Genomic DNA, 15161 nt, shown 5'->3' on the forward strand with positions numbered 1-15161 from the left:
AATATTATTGCTGCTAACAGTTTTCAAGTTTGAACAGGAAATTGCCTTCTTCACAACCATTCATGCAACTTGCTATCCCATAATAGTGGGCATTTCAGCCTATCTTTTTTCTAAGTAATCAACCTTCTCTGGGGTTTTTTGAATCACCTTGCCAATCTATTTGCCCAAATCATATTTACTGCACAAATCATATTTAGAAACTTCCACTAATGAATATGCTATGCACTGTGTTGTGTAAGGTGGAAAAATAGTATTGAAAACCAATGTGCTAGGTCTAGAATAGAACGGCACTGAAAAACTACACTGTTTCTTATACCTTGGAATGTTTTTTAAAAAGCTGTGATTATCATTTATATGACAAAGTACATCACATCTGCATATTAAAAAGAGAACATCCACAGATTTTTAAGATAATCTATTATGTAAGCAGTTGTCTTCAAAAATGCAAAAATCATTCTACCCCTGGACTTGTGACTGTCCCCAGGAGATGCACTTTTTCACCAGGTCACCTCACTGCTTGCCACTTCTTTGGTTATTCGTGGTGCTATCTAATATGCTCTCAGAGAAAAATATATGATAAATCCCAGTTTGGTGAAATTAAACATTGATTTTATTTTATTAGCATAGGTCATTGAATGCTTCAAACAGATAATTTATAGAAAACAGTATTCTTTTCAATTAAAGCAATCAAGATTCTTACTTAGTGAGCTGAATTGAAAGATTAATTTTACGTAGCTGAAAATTTTATGAAATATTCCTGCATTTTTCTATTTCAGACTTAAGTTATCCTCCAGACATTTCAGTTTGTTCTAATCTGATTAATTAAAAATGAGATTATCAAGATTGAATAGCATGACTGTATCATTACTACTTACATAGGAAAAACACTATGTTTGTTGACCTTTAATACAAAACATCCAATATAAAATAGAGATTTAAGGGAGAAAGGATGGAGATTTGAGATGCTTACTCAAAATGATATATTTTAGGATTACATTTGAGAATTAAAAACAGTTGTGATTCCCAGAAATATATCCAAATCAATTCTTTAGGTGCTGCAAAAAGAAAATAATATATTTGATCAAGTTCAAAGATGTTACTTTGTGAGGAAAGAGAAAGACACAGCAGACACAAAAAATAGCACAGAAGTGTTGCTAAATTATTAAAAGCTAAATAGAAAATTTGTGGAGGTATAGACTGCAAACTGTAAATTAAAATAAAATGTCAGAGCCCTAAAATATTCTCACCTTAGACGTAGCTGTTTCTTGATGTAAATAATGTACTTGCCATGCACTGCATTTCATTCCTGAATAAAGTGGTGAGTCTTACAACAAAGTCTGCCTTTTTGCTTCTTCATATCTCCATGATAATTTTCAGATGATGGCAGTTGTAGGAATTTTAGCTAATTTAAAGTTGCTACCTCATTGGTAATTACTTTTACTCACTTATGCTATTTGCCGACTGATACATGAATTTGGTTTTACCTCACAGCCTATTCTTAGAGGAAGTCCTTTATTTTTAAAGGACACTTTAGCATTTTGATTTATTATCCTGCCTCTTCTATGATTTATTTATTTTGTAACTGTGATGGTAAGGAAATGCCAACACAATAATTTTTCATGATGTTATCCTAAATTGAAAGCCATGGAGAACAAAACATACTGATATCATGATTAATGTTATACAATTCCAAATACATTAAATAAAATAAGTATTTTTCTTAGATAAATTTAAGAGGCCAAGGACGTATAAAGGGCATGCAACATACTTGAGTCCAATTTGGCATAGATTGATTTCTTCTGACTATAAACTTCAGTGCCTTAATAAAACAACTAAAACCAGCATATATATATATATATATATATATATATATATATATATATGCATATATATATTTTGTAAATCTTGTTTGTAAATCATTTCTAGGCTTAAAAACTGGTTTCAGGTACCCAGAATTGATTTTATACCTTTTACTGTGTTCCAGCAAGAAAACATAAAACTGCAAAATATCAGGGTAATCCATCAGATAGTAGCTAACTGCAAAGCACCTACAGTGGGATGAGAAGCCCTAAGGGACAGTTTTTGATGCATAGCATCTCACTACCTTTTCTTTGATGTTATCAGTTTTAAAAAGTTACTCCTCTTGTGGATGCCACTCAAACTCTTTGTGCATCTTTCTTAAATGATTGTGTATTCTGGTATTATAGAAGTGATTTTCCCCTTTATTAAAATGCACTTTTTAAAAAAGTATTTCCCATATTTTGTTGTTGTCAGTTACCGCTCTGGTTTACCCAAACTCTGGTGGTAAATGAAGATAATGCTACAGTCTACGCTTATACCTTAATACGTGCAGAAGCATTACGCAAGGTCATGATGAGGGTGCAAATTTTTCACACACAGCAGATTCACTTCACAGCATTTAGTCAGCAAACAGCTTGGAGTTACTTTGTGTTACTGCATCTTTGGGGAGATAGAGAGGGAAAGAAACTATTTTCACAAATTAGAGCTAATGGGTAACTGGGCAGAGGCCAGAAGGATTGTGACACTTTTAATTTACAGCTGTCCATAGAGGGAAAAGAACTGAGAATTCTTTTATAAATGAGATAAGACACAGATCTGCAGTGCAGAACTAGAAAGTTCAGTTCAATTTTGCGAGTGGCTTGGTAGGTGCCATGGCTCTGTAACTAGCAGAATCCACAGAGTGCTCTGAAAATGTTCTAGAAGTCCACTTCTCAGAATAGGAGGCCTTGCATGGTCACCGTGCTTCTGAGTTCCCTTTAGGCAAGTCGTCACCATGAATTCCATGTTTCTCTTGCAGTGACTTAGAAATCTCCAAGCTTTTCATTTACCTTCATATTTCGTTGCTCTGCAGTCTAGACTAGGAAATTTAAGGTCATGGATTTTTCTGTATTCACCTTTGCATTACCAAACCTAAATCTAAAACTGTGCTGAAATTTTTACTTTCATACTTTGATGGTGTATTATTATTTCAAAAATGACACCATGGTGGTTTATTCTTTTATTGGAATTTAAGTGAAATTCAGCTGAAAAACAGAGAAAGCAACCCCCAATTATGCTTTATGTAAACTTTTAAAGCACTTATGAGCCTTTAACACATAATTTATAGCAAATAAGAACAACTAATTTCCCCCCATTTTCATACCTAGAGTGGTATTTTTTAGAAAGGTTCAGGTAGAAAAATTGCAGGATCAATGTCACTTATAAAACATTTAAAATCCAAGTGACTGAATGTTACATGAAGTGAAGGAATGGTGTGAATACATGTAAGGGTTCCGGACTTCAGTGCCATTGATGTTTTGGACTGGATAATTCTTATTAAATTTTAATTATTTTTATTCACTTCAAACCAGTGAAATATTATAAACACATTCAAGATGAAGTGCCAGAGGGAACTCGTTCTAAATGGTGCAGGATGTTTTGAAACTTCTAGCTTCTCCCTGACAACTGTAGCAACATCAAATCCCTCTTAGAGTTGCCAGACAACACGCAGAGCTTTCAGCTCAATATAAAATAAACAACAAATAATATTTTAGTATATCACAAATGTGTAAAATTTTCACAAATGTGTAAAATGTTATTTTAAAACTAAAACTATCGATTTCTGATCAGAATATTGCTCAGAGCCAGGGTTAATGGTGCATTCTTGAAATCCTAACACTCAGGAGGCTGAGTCAAGAGGATTGCCACAAGTTTGAGCCAGCCTGGGCTACATAGTTAATTGGAAACCAATCTCAACTACAAAAAATGAGACCCTGGCTCAAAAAATATGGATTGATTAAAACTATTGGTAACTGCTTTGAAATGCAAATATAACTGGAGATTTATGTTTTTCAATTGGCTGTATCTAACAACTGTGCTCTAGCACAACGTTAAAAAAGGTCTCCAGACATTACCAATGTACCTTAAGGGGAAAAGTTACTCCTAGTTGAGAATAATTACCTATGAAAAATATTTGGAATAAGATTTCAATGATTTTGAATTCCAAAATTATTTCTAGGAATGACCAACCTTATTTTTAAATTAATGTGTAAATTATTTGTGGTGGATTAAAAACTGGTGGTCAACTTAAACATCAGCTGCACTGAATCAGCATGGTGCTGAGTGTAGTGGCCATTCTGAGGAAAATTGCCAGCATAGAAAGGAGACCTGGAGAGGAAGGGTAGCATTGTGGATTCTCCTAAGTGTTGTTTGGAGCTGTTGGTTCTCCTGGAGGAGCTTGTCACGCTGGCTTCCTTGATATGAACTCAGTTGCTATCATCATAGGAGCTTGGGATTTGTCACCGAGAATGGCTGCAGTTTCCTTTGGGACAGCTCTGGTCCTCTGAGCATCGTTTCGCTTCCTGGCTCCTGAGCGGAAGATGTGTGCTGCTCAGTCTCCATGCTGACTTCCTGATAGGAATTCAGCTGTTCTCATCATTGGAGGAGCTTGGGACCTCGTTGTCACTGAAGATGGCTGTGATAACTTTGTGGGGGAACCCTGATCCTTACTTTGAGTGTCGTTTTTTGAATCTACTGCAGAACCCTCAATCTGCAGACACAGATCTTTCATCCCACTGCCATAGACTTTCTGGCTTCCACCGCTGACCTTTGGGTCTTCCTAGTGCAGATCCATGAAACAGACTTGCATGAGTCATTGTTGTGGGCTCTAAGCTTCCAGTTGGGCTTGTAGGGTCATCGTCTTGGGCTCTAAGTTTTTAACTAAACTCATGCAGGTTATTGCCACAGTGTCTAGGCCCTCACCTGGATTTTCTAGGTCCTTAGTATGTGAACAAATTTCCTGCACTTTCTTTGTGTGACTCCTTGGGTGACCATTATCACTAATACTATAAATTATATGTCCTGTATATAATTGTTTTCCTTGCAATTCCCTAACTGTAATATCATTTATGTGGAAATAACATCAACTTTATTCATGACCTAGTTTGAGTAATAATTGTTTAAAAGGAGGGTAGGGAAATGGGAGGGAAGAATGGAGATATATCATATATAGGTACAAATTTCCTATGAAGAATGTGATCACTGAATTACTATTAATTACACATAAAAGTTAAAAATTGAAGACATTGCGATGTATCATCTATTTTTACTTGCTATGTTTATACACAAGAAAAACAGGGCTTAGAATAGTTAAAATGCTCATCACAGGTCACCTATAGTCACCTCGTATTTTTAGATCTTAATCTTTATTTAGATATAAAAATCAATGGGAATGCATTTTCTGAATTGATCAAATGTCTTCACCTGCTGCATGACCTTTTCACAATGCCACATACTGAAAAAATATCACTGTTTATACCAAATATAGGTATGAAAGCTAAATATTCAAACAACCTTGACTGACCATGATGCCAAAGTCACAGATGAGATGTAAGTTAAGAATATAATCAAGGCCCATAGTTTGCTGTGGCTGCTGTTTTAAAGGGGGACATAAAGAGAATTCTTTCTAGGGTCTGTTGGCCATTTGAGAACTTTGGAAATATGGTCAAAGCATTAGAAAGGAATAGTATAGGAAGAAGCCACATTCCCCATGGCAGCAGCAATCGTACCAGGCTGGGGAAGAACAAAGAGGGCCATGCCATGCCACCCCCACGTCCCCACCCCACCTCCCATGTGACAGCAGCAACCCCTCCAGCTGGGGAAGAATGAAGAAAGTCCTGCTACCCCCATTGGCACCTGGCTGATTTGGAGGAACACAGACTGAGATGATGGCAACTGAAGTACAGAAACAATTTGGTGCTTGCATTGTTTGATTGACTTTGCAGGCCTAAAGCTGATAGTGTTAGCAACTATTTAGAGGACAACAATATGCACTATAATTTATAACTGTTGTGGATTTCCTAGTGTCTTGTTTTTGAAATCCAATAGAATTCTCATTGTTTTATTTTATGACATTTTATTGTTTTGTTCCCTTTAAAATAAAAAATTCTAGACATTTGACAAAATAAAAAATATATGACAACCACCAAAGCGAGAAAAATCAGAACATGGCTTCTGGTACTTACTGTTATGTAAACACTACTGCTTTTGTTTTCAGCTTTAATGTAGAATTGAAATGGAGAGAAACAAATTGATGCAAATCTTTTATAAGGGTGCCTATGATGAACACTCAGTAATCAGTTGTATGCTTTAGTCATTATAAAGTGAGGATCCTAGTTGAGGGCTTCAGTAATTGAAAATTATAAATTTGATAGAATCAGTAGTCAGATATTTGGAACTCAATCTAAAATCTAGGAAGTACACAAATTAAACAGCGATGAACAGTGCTCCACTTTAGAATGAAAAATGGACGGGCTTCTAAAGAATCTGTCCTTTTTTTTTTTTTTTTGGCTAAAATAAAAGTGAAACTGAAGCATTATGATTTTTCAGGGAAACTAGTGAGGTGGCATTCAGCAAGGCCCAACGACATTGATGTATGAATTTTGTTTCCTCTGAAAATTTTTTTGGAAAGTTGAATGAAACGTACCCACACCTGGTGCATGTAATACACAGGAGACCCTGTGTGTGTGTGCATGTGTGTACATGTGTGTGCTGTGTAGGTATAGTAAAGAGTCCTGGCAAACAGATACATGCATTTAGGGAGGTAAGAATTATTTTTTGCAGAGATAATAAAGTACACAAAAATGTTTAATGTGTTTTCATATGCATTTTAAAATAAAATAAGAGGTATTTACTTAAAAACATGGTTTATACTCTATAAATATTATCTGCTTATAAGGAATAACTTGTTATAAATAAGATTTGAGAAAATATTACTTAGACAATTTTAGCCACCCAAATAGTTGTTCAAAGTACTGATAGTTAATGACTTATAATCAGATTTTGCTTTAATTTTCAATAATACAAAAGGAAAATTATAAAATTAGTAAGTAGTGCATAAAAGAATTAAAATTAAAAAAAATTAACTCCCAAACAACCTGCCGGTGTGACCCTGATGCAAACAATCATTCCCGTAGCTGGACAGTTGGTAAACTTCAGTGCCTTGAGACATATTTCTCTATTGCAGCTGTACTGGCAAGAAGGAACACAGCAGTATAGTCAGGTGGTTATTATTTTAACAAGAGAATTTTCCAATTATGAGGTCTAAAAATTTAGACTTTATATTTGTAAAATGGAATCCTCCACAAATAGAAATCTGTTGTGATCGATTAATACATAGTTTCTTAAAAACTCAAATAAAATTAATTCTATATGATTAAGCCTACTTGCTGTAGTTTTAAATTTTCAACAACACTAATGTAAATATGCTTGGGAAAATAATAGGAAAATAGTGGAGAAATGCTGATCCTTCCCAAAATATACAAGCTGTATCTTCCTCTTCCTGATCACTTGTCACTATTTCTTACCACTTATATATAGTGAGTTAGGAAAAATATCAGTGGCATTTATTTGGGAAAAAAATGTCTCAAATCCAAGCTGAAGAATGAAATGATAACTGAAATGGATTTGGGTCTCTACCATATTAAAATTGCTAGCTGATCTCGTAAAGAATATGCAGCAATCAGTGAAACTAGAATTATTGGAAGGATCTAAAAAAGAGTAAGAGAGGGAAGCATACAGCTTTAGTTTAGTATATAAATGTTATTCTGGAAGGTAAAGAAAGAAGCTGAGGTCAGAGAGGCTGATTCTATTGTTTTACTTCTTGGACAAATGAGGGATGAACAATGTAAATTTGGGGAATTATTTTGTTTGGTGAAAAAAGGTATTGAGAACTGATAAACTCATTGAACTGTGAGTCTCAGAAATGAAGTCTCATTTCCATAAACTATTGATATTCTAATCCATCACAGAACCCTGCAGACTTACTCTGGGATGAAAGTGTGGGGTTGGCATATACAGCTGAACAGGTCTGTGTAATATTCTATGAAATAGGTACAGGATGACATTTCATCTATTCTAAAGTAAATTACAACCACATTGGGGATATAGCTGCTTAAGATTAATCCACTAATAATTGCAAGTTTTATTTATTTATTTATTGTCATTTTGAGATAGGATTTCATTATGCAGTTCAGACTGGACTTGAGCTCACTTAGCATCCTAGGTGAGCCTCAAACTCATGGTAATCCTACTGCCTCAGCCTCCCAAGTGCTAAGATTACAGTCACGTTCCACCATGGCTGGCATAAATTTTATTCCTGAGGATATTATCAGAGCTGTTGTTAAATACTGATATGTTTTCATTTTGCAAAATTTGTCTCTATAGAGAACTTTATGTAAGACACCTATTGTTCCATTTCATGAGGGAGGTAGTTATAGAATGATATATTTGCACATGGAGCAGATTCTATCTACCCATGAAGCATCCACAAACAATAGAAAAGATTCTCAAATGTTTTAAAATCTACTAATTACATTCATAGTATCTAAACCATTTGATTGAAATTCTCAAAAAGAAATTTATCCAGAACACAAACAATTTAAATATAATTTTTGTCTGTGTTTTCATACTTCAGAGATGAACTTGAATATTATGTTCATTTACCAGGAAAATAAATTTCAGGGAAATCCAAACTAGTAAGGAAAAATCTCATCACCAATTTTATACTAAGCATGAGAAATCTTCTATAAACGTTTTTAATTTCTATGCAGATAGAGGTAATTGTTATTGGTAATGACTTGTTAATTTTGACGTTTTTCAAAAGCTTATTAGGGTTAGGTATTAGGAATCGGTATTCCATTGGGCTGTGAAGGGAAAGGGGCTTGAAGTATAAACATTTTTGTTCTACATGACATTTGTAGTGTTTTCCACAGAGGAGTGTGTGACAGACAATCTTAAAATATAATATTCTAACCCACACACACATGCACACAGGGAAACTTCATTTGCTTTTTCTACAATAATTTGCAGTTAGTAAAACAATCTTAATAGTAATAAACATTTTAAAGTGTTACACTGGCTAAATAGAATTGTGCATATAATTAAAGCTGTATAAGCTGCCTAAGTTTGTTTGCAACATTTCCATGCTTAAGAAAAAAAAAAGTGACTTGGGGTAAACATCTGAACCCAGTGGATGTGAGTGGGAAAGCTGCTCGTGCTTCCTGCTGTGCGGTCTGCTAAGCCTGTTAGACTTCTGAAATTCCAACTCCCCACCAATGGCACCCACACAGCGTTACTGTGAAAAGTTAGGAAATGTAATGTACACACATTTGACCTCTCAAATGCATTCAGTAATAAACATACATTATCAATAAGAAACATATATTTATGTAAGATTTAGTCCACTGAAATGATAGCTATCATATTTATAGGTCTTCTAATTTCATTGAATCAGTGGTCATTTCACATCCAGGATCTAGATAAAATACATCTTTGTTTTATTTATTTATTTATTTATTTATTTATTTATTTATTTATTTATTTATTTTTGGTACCAGGAATCGAACTCAAGACCTTACAACTTGTGAGACAGGCACTTATGCCAGTGAGCTATATCCCAGCCACATCTTTGTTTTTTTTAAAATTAACTTGATTTTAGAAAATTGGCTTTTTTTAAACCAATATGTATTTTAAGAGACCTGGATAGTTTCATAACTTCTTTGACGATCCAGATGGATTAGATATGTTTGTTTGTGAAAAATAAATAGGTTTTACAAGTCTTTATGATTTTCTGTCTTTCATATTTTCTTTTTATAGTTAGGTACTAAAAATTACAATCAAAACCAATTGCTTTTCTGAGTCTAATTGAGGGAGGATAGAGGACATAAAGACAGGCTAAAAGGAAACAAGGAAATACAATTTTTTTGTTTCTTTATTACCTAAGAACTCTAGGTCAAATTCCTTTTCTACTTTGCACAGAAATTTCTTTTTTGTTTATCAAAAGTTGGCAAAACAAGTTTCATAGCCCTAAATCTCCAAATTATTGTATATTATTGTACTAAATAACCAAATCAAGTTTCTGTGTGTGTGTGTGTGTGTGTGTGTGTGTGTGTCTGTGTGTCTGTGCGTTAGAAAATTATATTCTGAGATTCTCCTAACCCTCTTCAAGACTGCGAACATTAAGTTACGAAAGTAATTTTCAGGGTTGCAAAGATGCTCGATTTCCAGCCTTCACAAACTCCAGGTCCAGACGTCATGGCAGTGATACCTAGAAGTATCCAGTCCTACAAAAACCTCAGTTTCCCCTTGCCAAATCACCCTGTTATGAGATCAACTCCCCCAAAGCAGTAGCAGTTATAGGCAACCCCCTTTCTTAGCAAGAAACCAAGTTGCCCCTCAAACCATAAGGATTCCTCTAGAACCATGAAAACCAAAACTGAGGATATGAGCTATCTAGTGGCTCATTGCAGCTAATCTTGAAAAGCTGGCTTCTTGCTTCTGTGAGTGGACCAGTCTGAACCTCTGCATCACAATGAACCCCTTCTAGTACACTAGCTAGAGTTATCCTATTCTCCTTCATTTTCTTATTCTAAATAATAAATCTGCAGTATGCCTCTCACTGGTGAGTCCTGAAATTCTTTTTTCTGTGCCCAGAGTAAACCCTACTCAGTAGACTGCTAAGTTCCCATCTCCTATTTGGGACACTTTCTCAGATCCACTTGGCAACGTCCTTAGACCCCACCCAGCGACATAACCAACTGGAGTTGTCTTTTAATTATTGTAAAGCAATAATAAAATATGTATATTTATGCCTGTGTGTTTATTGTTTAAGCATTGATCACATAAGCATTTAGTTAGACCTTATAAAGTTTTGGTATCTCTTTCAAATAAAGCATGTGTAGATTTTTAGAGAGAGAAGATAGTGTTGAAATATATCCTCAGAATTTGTTTTTAATTCTTTTAAAACAAGGTATAACTAAGTTACAAAGTTATCAGATCTGCCTCACCCTGCTGAGGGAGTGCTGGGATTACAGACCTGCACCTTCGGGCCTGTTTTAATTACCATTCAGATGTGCAATACTTGAATCTTTTAAAACACAAGGGCAAATTTTGTTTATAAAATGGGAGAAGTGCTCTGATTTGCATAGTTTGCTTTATGTGATGGCAAACACATTCACCTGAAAGAATTCCAAGTCAGTAAGCTAAAGTGAAATCAACTAGCTCTCAGATACCCTGAATATTTATTAACTGTTCCCATAGTCTCATAGTAAGAGATACAAGCGTATGCAGTACTACAATCCCAATTCTGGTATTCAAAAAAGTATTAAATAATCTTAGTGTTCAATGAACATTAAATACTCAGTACTGACAGGCTCTAAGTTTTGTGATGGAAATGAAAAAAGCAACAGACTTGGCTTAAATTCTCTGGTCTCTGTTCATTTACCTAGTAATTGTAACCCTCTACGTTCAGCTCTACAGACAAATGAGATAATGTATGCAAAAGTACTTTATAAATTGCCCTTAAAATAAATACAAAGCTTCATGGAAAGTGTTTATATCAGTTGGAAAATGTTTATAGAACTTTTTTCACCCTAGATTTACAAAGTGATGCTTGGTTAAAAGAATACTTCATGGACTATGAGAAGTTTCCTATAACGAAAACAGAAAGTTATGCAATTCATAATTGCATTTGATCACAAATTTGAGAGGGAATACAGTATTACTCACTTTAAAAAACACACTAAACCTGGCCAGGCAGTGCACACTTGTAATCCCATAACTCTGGGATTACAAGCCCAAATTGAGTAATTTACAACTTAACATGACGATGTCTCAAAAAATATATAATTAATAAATAAATAAACAAACTGGTAGGCTGGTGATATGGTTCAATGTGAAGTCCTTAGATTCAATCGCCAAATTACACTTACATAAAACTAATGCCTAGAGTACAAATGAATGCTGAATTAACTTGCAACAGTTATCCTTCCTCTTTAAGATAATATGTGACTGTAATTTGTTTTATCTTTAGTGATATCCTGTTATTCTCTAGCTATTATATTGTTGTGTTAGTATATATGTCAAAGCATACATATCATACTATATATAATATACTATTATATATACTATCATATATAATATATAATATTACATTATATATAAAATGTTATATGTAATATATATTATCATGTATAATATGTTCACATTATATATAATACACTATTATCTCCAAATGTTTACTTAGATGAACATACACATTGGGAAGCAAACAACACAAATATATTTATTATTTTGAACTATTGTAAAGTTTCAAGTTTATTGTTCACAAAGCAGACTCAAATATTAGAAAACTTTTAGATATTTCAATAGTTCTAGTTTTACAGAACTACAGTTCATTAGCTTAATTCAGGTGTTTATTGATAGATAGTCTCTAAAAATATTGAGGTGACATTTGGCATTATAAACTTCCAAAAAATTTATGCTACTCAAACGTATGTAAAATAGATGTCAGAAAAACATTGTGATTTTTACCAATAAACACATTTGCCTGAGAGGCTGCCTTCACAATATTTCAGGGAAGTCCCTATACTGTCCCATTAAATAGTAAGATGCTTCCAGAAACACAGTTCAAGAATAGCTGCTCTTCCAAGAAGGATAAACCTGAAACATTTCTGGGGAAATGGATGCACCTTGAGACTGTACTCTTAAGTGAAACAAATCAGACACACATGTGTAAATACATTATCTCTCTAGTGTGTGAAACTGAAAGTGTAAATAAGAAGTCAAATATATAAAAGAGAAAATGTTCAAATGGGAAGGGGAACAAAAGAAGGGAGAGGGGGAAGGAAAGAAATGGAAAAGTAAAAAAAAAAAATTAGAAAAAAAGGAAAAGTGGAAACCAAGCTTTTGGAAAGGATGTGAAGAAGTGTTGAACAGAGGGTGGGGGGGAAAGAAAAACAGAATCTGGCTGTATCTTATGCAGGTGCAAATTCCCTGTGATGAATGTAAGCATCATCGTGTGTGCCTAAAATGAACCAATAAAAGCCATTTTCTTTTTAAAACAAATACATTCTAGTGGATTCTATAGCTAAGCTCACAAAGCATTAGCGTTCTGCTTATTATGCAAAAGCTACTTTAATGATTCAATCTCTTTGTCTTCTCCAGTTACACTATTTCCTTTCCTTAAAATCTTGTGCATTAACATAAAAATTCTCAAGGATCCTAATCTAGGTTCTAAAATATAAAGGAAGCTCAATTTTATGGAACATGAAACTAAAGTTGTGAACATACTCCGGACAGTGCTGTGTCCCTAAAGCTTTCTAACTATAAAGACCAACAGCAACAACATATCATGAAGTTTTATTGCTGCAATGTTCCTGAAATTGGAGTATGTAATTTCTCCCTTTAAGAGATAACCACTTAAGTGAAGAGTAGGTCACTTAAAATTTAATTCACTTTAGACAAACTATCATTTTTCTAGGACTATTATGCATACATCAACTCATTTTCTCATGAATAAATGATTTTAGAATTCACAGTTAATATTTTGAAATTTCTCAATTTGCATATCATGTTTTGGAAAGCTCATAGAAATGAAATAATGGAAACATAATAATACCAGAGGAATCTCCTTTACCACTCTCTGAAACCTAAACTTCTAAATGCTAAATATTTACTTGTTGATCCTCTCAGGGTAGAGACATTCTCATAGCATAGAAAGATTTCCGGTAATGACATTTTAAAAATTAATCCACATTAAACTGTAATATATAAGCAAGCTTTGTGCATTTTCAATAGGCTGCATATTCAGAATATTTCAAAATTCTGCATTTTTGGTATTTTAAGATTGAAATAGTATTTGCTTCTGCATCATTAAAATCATGAATAGAGAGTTTACAGGTAAAACACAACTAAACTTAATCTTTTTAGCCTAATTTAGTTGAATAAAAGAAAAATTTGAACCATTTAATCAAGAGATAAAAGACGGCCACTGTTTCTTAAAATATAATCAATTACATGCAAATTTTATCCTGTTGTGAATGAGGAAAAGAAAAGAGAAAGTGGGAATTACATCACACGTGTATAAATGAAGGATTACATTTGGGAAGTTTAAGATAGCTCATTTTTGGAAGCTGTATAATCACTCCTGGAGACAGAGGAAAAGGATAGTAGGCCAGAGAAAAAGATCTGGGTCCTTTATTGTTACCATTAAAGTCTTACATAAAACTGTCTCCACATTCCATAAAAATGCCATGGTGCTTCAGGAAAAATACAGACCTGAGACAATAGTTTATTTTGGCTGGAACTAAAGTTCCAGAACTGAAGAGTTACTGCCAGAAATAGGAACCAGCTTAGAGAAAAAATTTCACTGAACTGGGATGCAGGGAAAGTGCTGTAGCATTAATACCTCTAGTGCTGGGGATCTGAATCAAGGATCCTTTGTTAAGGACCTTGAAGCATAATTAATCACCCAGAGGAAGTAAAGAGGTTTGAGGCTGGAGTCCAGTTACCCAGGGAATTCCCACTTCCTCTGGCACCCACTTGCCAACTTGGCTATAAAATAGGAGCAGACATGTTTCACTCTACAAATGATTAATAATAGCTGATTTACATGAAATGAAGTTGTTCACTAGCTAAGATACAGTTGGCCTAGAATTTGGGAGACCTTCCCATAGCTCTATGAATAAACAAACAAGCCACCATCGCTGGACTTCTTCACCTCTGCTTCCTCTTTTTTTTCTCTTCAAATGTGTAATTCTCCAAGGGCAGGACTTACACTGATCTTACAAAGTGTTAATTACCATACGAATCTGCTCAACGAAATATTTATTGAATAATTACAGTGCAAGTATTATGCAAATCACTAGGAAGTGAATTGGTGAGTAATATACTATGTAACTTCATAAATGAACTTATAAAAGTAGTGTGCATTAGGAAAGACATCAGGCACAAGGATAAAAATAAATCTCTAAATACATCAAAGAACATACTTAGTGCCAGAAGAGAGATATAGTTATAATCAAAGGAGGAAAATTATATCAAATTAAGGGTCATGAAAATTTCCGTGGACAGATCGAATTTACAATGATTCTCAAGAAAAAAAAAAGTGGGGCTTCCTCATTGGTAGAAAAGTTAAAGAGTTTTCCAGGTAACCAGAAAATGAAAGCAAAAATTTCAGGTTAGTGCCCTACCAGTGAGTGGAGGAAACAGTGAGTCCCCTGTGTGTGGAGTTCAGATGGGACAAATGGTGGAGGTCATCCCATTAATATAGGTTAAGACCGCCTGGTGCCTTGAATAAATAACAGACTGAGCAAGTGGGTTAA

At 34.2% G+C, this 15161-nt stretch overlaps 1 protein-coding gene and 1 non-coding gene across 2 annotated transcripts in view; one reads left to right on the forward strand and one right to left on the reverse strand.

Annotated features, from left to right (window-relative positions):
- The window catches only part of Meox2 (mesenchyme homeobox 2), a 62037-nt gene that overhangs the window by 18323 nt on the left and 28553 nt on the right, over positions 1-15161 (reverse strand). The window lies entirely within an intron of this gene.
- On the forward strand, positions 5395-5527 carry LOC111756891 (small nucleolar RNA SNORA2/SNORA34 family). Its single transcript, XR_002791277.1, has one exon. It is a non-coding gene; the product is annotated as a small nucleolar RNA SNORA2/SNORA34 family (small nucleolar RNA).

This window comes from Cavia porcellus, unplaced genomic scaffold (genome assembly GCF_034190915.1).
Source record: "Cavia porcellus strain 051 isolate PalLab524CR breed Dunkin Hartley unplaced genomic scaffold, mCavPor4.1 scaffold_2, whole genome shotgun sequence".
Classification (NCBI taxonomy): domain Eukaryota; kingdom Metazoa; phylum Chordata; class Mammalia; order Rodentia; family Caviidae; genus Cavia; species Cavia porcellus.